Here is a 5,380-nt window from a genome sequence, read left to right as displayed (position 1 = left end):
ATAACACTGGAAGCCATTCAATCATGTTATAACAATAATGCATATGAGATATACTGACTCTATGCATGTGGTACCAAACATGGGATTAATGATAACACGATTTTATATCGTATATTTAGCCTAAAATCCATAGATATTTATAGCATTTTCCGTTTATTATGTTAATTTATTATGATATTACGCGTGTATTTGCTTTGTTTCAGGTTTTACACTTCAATTACGACTATTTGCGAAAAGGAAAGAAAATCGAGCTTAAATGACCAATATCTATGCTTAAAAGACGAAAAGGGGTGCTGAAACGAAAGAGGGGTGCAATTAGGACCCAAAAGGCCCAAAAGAGCAATCAAGCCCACGAAGGAAAGCAGCCCAGGCCACACTAGTAAGCAGAGACGCACGTCTCTGCCACCTCAGCAAAGGGGAGACGCACGTCTCCACCTCCCTAAAAGATCTCCACTTGAGACGCACGTCTCAAGTCAATCAGCTGCCTCCCTGAAGAATCGGAGACGCACGTCTCCACGTCCTGGTCTGCAAAAAGCTCCCCTTTTCACGCAAAGCAACTGCATACCTCCTCCTATAAATAGGACCTGTCACTTCACTTCAATCAGTCCGATTTCCTGCCAACGAAGTGCTGCCGAAATTGTACCGCGAACTGCTTTTCCTTATTCTGCTTTCATTTAACCGTCTATTTTCTCACAACGATTTCTACACTGGAAATTGTTGTGAACTTTTCATAGATCTAGCCTTACGTTAGGTTTATCGCTTTATTTTCCTTGTTTTTATTTTCTGCCATTTAAATTCCGAAGAACATCCAGCCAACCTGTGGTGGAAGTTCGAGTACTTCAAGATTCAATTCAATCCAGATTTATTTTAATTCAGGTTTTTTATTTACCGCCTTATTTATATTATTTATTTGCATGATATATTATATGCCATTTAATATGCTTATTATTATGAACCGAACCGATTTATGCATGTTTAATCGTATTAATATGTCTGGCTAAAATATTAAAGGTGTCGGTATGTAGAGTAAGTTAACCGTAGGGATCCGAAATAAATTGGCTTAAATTATGTTTTATTAATTATCACTTATTTTTGGTTTATATGTCTAGTTTGATTAGTAAGTCTTAAAACCAATAGAGCGAAAGTTTGAGGGATTAGGACGGTCAAAGGTTAAAATCAATAGAGCGAAAGTTTGAGATCTTTAACTGGATAGTAGACATAGGACATTAGTTTTAAGGATGGCGAAAGCGTATTAAAACTAATTGGAACTTATTTATTTTCAAAAATTGTTTTTACACTCGAGCGGGATGGCGAAAGCGTACGTTAGGGATATTAGCATGTTCCGAGTCAACAGAGCGAAAGTTTGAGATTAGGAGATTTAAATAGATAACGACCTCGTAAAATAGGCATTTTATTAATTACATTGTTTCCAAAAAGCTCTTCTAAAATCTAATGGGATGGCGAAAGTGTACATTAGGATTAGGATAGTAGTCTGACTCAACAGAGCGAAAGTTTGAGACGAGGATTTTTAACCAATTGCAATTAGTAAAGATTTTTAATTTAATTATGCAAAAGCCAATGGACCTTCGGATTACCTTTAGTTAAACGAAATACATGCTGATACCTGTCCTTTATTATTATTCTTTATTCTCTCACAATCACTTTCCCTTAGGAACAATCGAAATTTTAGTACTCCTAGCTTTACATAGTAACCTTAGATAACGGTAGATCGATTCATAGTCCCTGTGGATTCGATATCTTTTAAAACTACACGACACGACTGTGCACTTGCAGTTATCAGATTTATAGACACGTAAAGTCGCGATCAAGTTTTTGGCGCCGTTGCCGGGGACTATTTAAGTCGATATCGTAACTCACTGTTACACCGTAGAGACTAGGAAAATTCTTCCCTTTCTTTTGAACGATTGTATGCCAAATACTCGTTCACAAGGAGGAGACTTAATACAACGAATTAACGAGATCGAACGTTTCATTAACGTTAAACGTCGAGCTCGCAACCTTCCCGAAGTAGCAGAAATTCCGATTAATCAGGAATTGATTTTTACTGATCAAATCAATCAAATCACCCCGAAGTTAGAGATGGCTGCTATTCGTCCTCTTAGAGACTATGCCGCTCCTTCGCGCGCTGAACCGCATTCAAGTATCGCACCACCTGCGATTGAAGCGAACAATTTCGAGCTGAAACCTTCGCTGGTCCAAGCTGTTCAACAGAATCAATTCTCTGGAAGCCCTGTAGACGACCCCAATCTCCATTTATCTGTGTTTGTGCAATACGCCGACACTATCAAAGCCAACAACGTTAGTTCCGAAGCTATTCGATTACGCCTTTTTCCTTTCTCCTTGAGAGATAGAGCGAGAGCGTGGCTTCAATCCCTGCCTTCCAATTCCATAACTACGTGGGACGAATTGAAGAGAGTATTCTTAGCAAGATACTTTCCGCCTAGCAAAACTGCTATGCTTAGAGGTCAAATCAACGGATTTACCCAGAAAGATAACGAATCGCTTTTCGAAGCTTGGGAACGTTACAAGGACATGCTTAGAATATGCCCTCATCATGGACTCGAACCATGGCTGATCATCCATACCTTTTATGGTGGTCTCTTATATAACACTAAAATGACTATAGATGCCGCTGCTGGCGGAGCATTAATGGACAAACCCCATGATGAAGCATACAAACTCATAGAGAACATGGCACAAAACCATTACCAATGGGGAGGAGAACGCGCCGCTCTAGAGAAAGCCCAAACCAAAGGAGGAATGTACGAAATTAGTGGTATAGACCGCGTTAACGCTAAAGTAGACGCTTTAACTCAAAAGATCGAGAATTTGACCATCACTCCTTCAGCCACCGCTGCCCGCTGTAGCACCTAACTGCGAGATTTGTGGATTGACTGGGCATGTAGTTGCTGAATGCCAACTCTTGACTGGAGTCCCATCTGATCAAGTAAATTACGCTCAAGGAAACCCTTATTCTAACACGTACAACCCTGGATGGAAAAACCACCCGAACTTTTCTTATAAGAACAACAATGCGTTGTACGCGCCTGGACAAGCACCTGCTGTACCACCTGGCTACCAAAAAGCGCCTGTAGCTGCTCAAAACACCCCTAGGAAGTCAAACCTAGAAATCATGATGGAGAACTTCATAGCTTCCCAACAACAAACCAATAAAGACTTCCTGAATCAAAACATCCACAATAGCGAGCAACTAAAACAACTATCGAACAAAGTAGATGCTTTAGCTACGCATAACAAAATGTTAGAAACTCAAATCTCACAAGTAGCTCAACAACAAGCACCTACTGCTGCCCCTGCTGGCACGTTTCCTGCTCAACCACAACCTAATCCTAAAGGACATGCGAACGCGATAACACTACGAAGTGGAACTAATTACGATGGACCCATAGATCCTAGAACCCAAAACGTACCCATGTCACAACAAGAGCCAAAGGAAACCCAAAAGAAAACAACCGACGAACAAACTGCTAAGACTGATGAGAACAATAACGAAGTGGAACCCGAAAAAGAGAAACCTTATGTTCCACCACCACCTTACAAGCCACCAATTCCTTACCCTCAAAGATTAGCCAAATCAAAAACCGAAGCGCAATTTAAAAGATTTGTAGAACTTCTGAAGCAATTAAACATAACCATACCATTCACAGAAGCCATAACTGAGATGCCTTCGTACGCTAAGTTCTTAAAAGAAATCTTATCAAACAAAAAGAAACTCGAGGATAACGAAACTATAACGCTTACCGCTGAATGTAGCGCTATCATCCAAAACAACACGCCTCCAAAACTGAAAGACCCTGGTAGTTTCTCTATACCCTGCGTAATTGGAAAAACCATCATAGAGAAAGCCTTGTGCGATTTAGGAGCTAGTGTTAGTTTGATGCCTCTTTCGACCTGTAAGAAACTCAATCTAGGTGAGCTTAAAGCAACAAGAATGTCTCTTCAACTAGCAGACCGTTCAGTCAAATATCCTGTAGGAATGTTAGAGAATATCCCTGTTCGTGTAGGTCAATTCTACATCCCGACTGACTTCATCATTATGGATATCCAAGAAGATTCTAACATCCCGATCATTTTAGGAAGACCATTTTTAGCGACCGCTGGTGCAATTATAGATGTAAAGCGAGGAAAGCTTACTTTCGAAGTAGGAGAAGAGAAAATAGAATTTATCCTTTCCCAATTCCTAAAAGCACCTTCTATAATTGACACATGCTGTTCTGCTGACATAATCGACGAGTGTGTCAAGGAAACAAAATCCGAACCAAATAAGGAAACCGAAACCCTAAGAATTCCTATGCCGCCAATTTTTGAAGATGACAACTGGCGCGAGGAATATCAAGATAACCACCTGAGTGAATGCTTAGCTTTAACCCCTGATCCTATACCTGGACCAAAGAAACCTGCTATAGAGCTGAAGACACTTCCTACCGATCTTAGATACGAATTTCTAGACGAAGAACTAAACCGACCAGTTATAGTGAACGCCAACTTGGGACGAACCGAGACTGAAAAATTACTTAATGTCCTAAGAAAATACCCTACCGCTTTAGGATACAACATATCAGATCTGAAAGGTATAAGCCCTTCTCTGTGTATGCACCGCATTATGCTCGAAGACAATAGTAAAACCTCTAGGGAACATCAAAGGCGAATAAATCCTATTATGAGCGATGTGGTTAAAAAGGAAATCCAAAAACTGCTAGAAGCCGGAATAATATATCCTATATCTGATAGTAAATGGGTTAGCCCTGTTCACGTCGTACCAAAGAAAGGAGGAGTCACTGTAATCACTAACGCAAAAGGAGAATCTGTAGCACAACGTACCCAAACTGGATGGAGGATGTGCATTGACTATAGAAAGCTAAATAAAGCTACCCGAAAAGACCATTTCCCTTTACCTTTCATAGATCAAATGCTCGAACGCCTAGCTAAACACTCACATTTTTGTTATCTGGATGGATACTCCGGATTTTTCCAAATTCCTATCCACCCTGACGACCAAGAGAAGACCACATTCACCTGTCCTTATGGTACATTCGCCTATAGACGAATGCCTTTTGGACTCTGCAATGCACCCGCGACCTTCCAAAGATGCATGATGGCAATATTTGCCGACTTCCTAGATGGAATAATGGAGGTCTTTATGGACGACTTCTCTGTCTGTGGAGGAAGTTTTGAAACATGTTTAGAAAACCTTGAAATGGTGCTTAAACGATGCGTAAGCGTAAACCTAGTCCTTAATTGGGAAAAATGCCCTTTCATGGTTCGACAAGGAATTGTACTTGGACACATCGTATCCGATAGAGGAATCGAAGTTGATAAAGCAAAAATCGAAATTATC

General features: G+C 40.3%; 1 non-coding gene across 1 annotated transcript; it reads right to left on the bottom strand.

The window, feature by feature from the left end:
• Positions 1-2,475: 2,475 nt before the first annotated feature.
• On the bottom strand, positions 2,476-2,582 carry LOC131654337 (small nucleolar RNA R71). The gene has a single exon (XR_009299378.1). It is a non-coding gene; the product is annotated as a small nucleolar RNA R71 (small nucleolar RNA).
• Between the last annotated feature and the right edge of the window lie 2,798 nt (positions 2,583-5,380).

The sequence above is a fragment of the Vicia villosa genome, linkage group LG2, assembly GCF_029867415.1.
Source record: "Vicia villosa cultivar HV-30 ecotype Madison, WI linkage group LG2, Vvil1.0, whole genome shotgun sequence".
NCBI lineage: Eukaryota > Viridiplantae > Streptophyta > Magnoliopsida > Fabales > Fabaceae > Vicia > Vicia villosa.
Note: the sequence above shows the minus strand (reverse complement) of the source record. Positions and strands in the feature narration are given on the sequence as shown.